This window comes from Triticum dicoccoides, chromosome 5A, assembly GCF_002162155.2.
Source record: "Triticum dicoccoides isolate Atlit2015 ecotype Zavitan chromosome 5A, WEW_v2.0, whole genome shotgun sequence".
NCBI classification, from domain to species: domain Eukaryota; kingdom Viridiplantae; phylum Streptophyta; class Magnoliopsida; order Poales; family Poaceae; genus Triticum; species Triticum dicoccoides.
This window is the reverse complement of record NC_041388.1, coordinates 609493478-609494503: the sequence shown is the minus strand read 5'-3', so window position 1 is coordinate 609494503 and position 1026 is coordinate 609493478. Positions and strand designations below refer to the sequence as shown.

At 46.3% G+C, this 1026-nt stretch overlaps 1 protein-coding gene across 1 annotated transcript in view; it reads left to right on the top strand.

Annotated features, from left to right (window-relative positions):
• Window positions 1-926: 926 nt before the first annotated feature.
• LOC119303365 (photosystem I reaction center subunit III, chloroplastic-like) overlaps window positions 927-1026 on the top strand; it is a 1434-nt gene continuing 1334 nt past the window's right edge. The window contains exon 1 of the mRNA XM_037580490.1: window positions 927-1024. The gene's annotated coding sequence lies outside the window, so the exon portion shown is untranslated. The remainder of the gene's footprint in view (window positions 1025-1026) is intronic.

Genomic DNA, 1026 nt, shown 5'->3' with positions numbered 1-1026 from the left:
TTCTCCTTTCCAACATTCATCATACGAATTGGCCACACTTTCTTTCTCATTTGTGACCTTTCACCACGTTCAACTTTCCTTGGTTTGTATTATTATTAAGCTCCAAATTCTAATCAGCTAGAGCTAGGCAATGAAGTCTCCTCATCATCGAGCATTCCTCGAGATCAATATCTTTTCTACTTTGGGATGAGTGGTATCTGGAAATTAGGCATGACGGATCTGGGACAGTAAGGTGGTAGAGATTTATGATAAGTGCATTTCTTGCTGAGAATAATATTGATAATCATGTCTAGTCTAACAATTTCATGCTTGAGGACAACCCACGTGGAGAGTGCAACATGTAAAATCGTAAATCCTTGTACAAAATCTAGTCGTTGTCCTGTGGTGCGGTGTTGGAGCTAGTGCATTACCTCGTCTTTAGAAATGAGAAAGAAAGTGGTATTTCCCCTTGTTGTTTCGATCGCCTCTAGAAATCGCTAAAAAGATTAAAAACAATATCAAACCATTGACACGATGTATGTGCCATCCCACAAAAATTCAAACCCATATCCATCCCGTAGCTCGAGAAACAAGCAAAAGCGGATCCAACGCTGAACAGTGGTAGCAAGTAATTCAAATCAGCACCAACACATATTTTTCTTTTTGTTCTTCAAACTATTTCCGGAATTCAGGTTTAGATAGTATTCTTGGACCATGGTAAATACATGTTGTATGTCGATGTCTTGATTCTTTTTTTTCTTCAAAATATAACCAGCACGTAGCCCCGGCTGGCCACGGCGCACCGCAGCCACAAGCCCTTTGCCCCCACAAAATCTTCCCGCCGGCTCCCACCCGGCCACGCCGGATTCCCCCGTGCCAATGGCGCGCGCCCACCTCACTCCCCCTTATCCCCGCCTCACCCACTCGCGCCACGCCCCTTATCCCCTCCTCTTACAAACCCACACAAACTAATCGCCCACCCCCACCCTCCAACGATCACGAATCAAACCCCTCCACACGCCCGCCCGCCCGCGCGCGCGCCAAGGA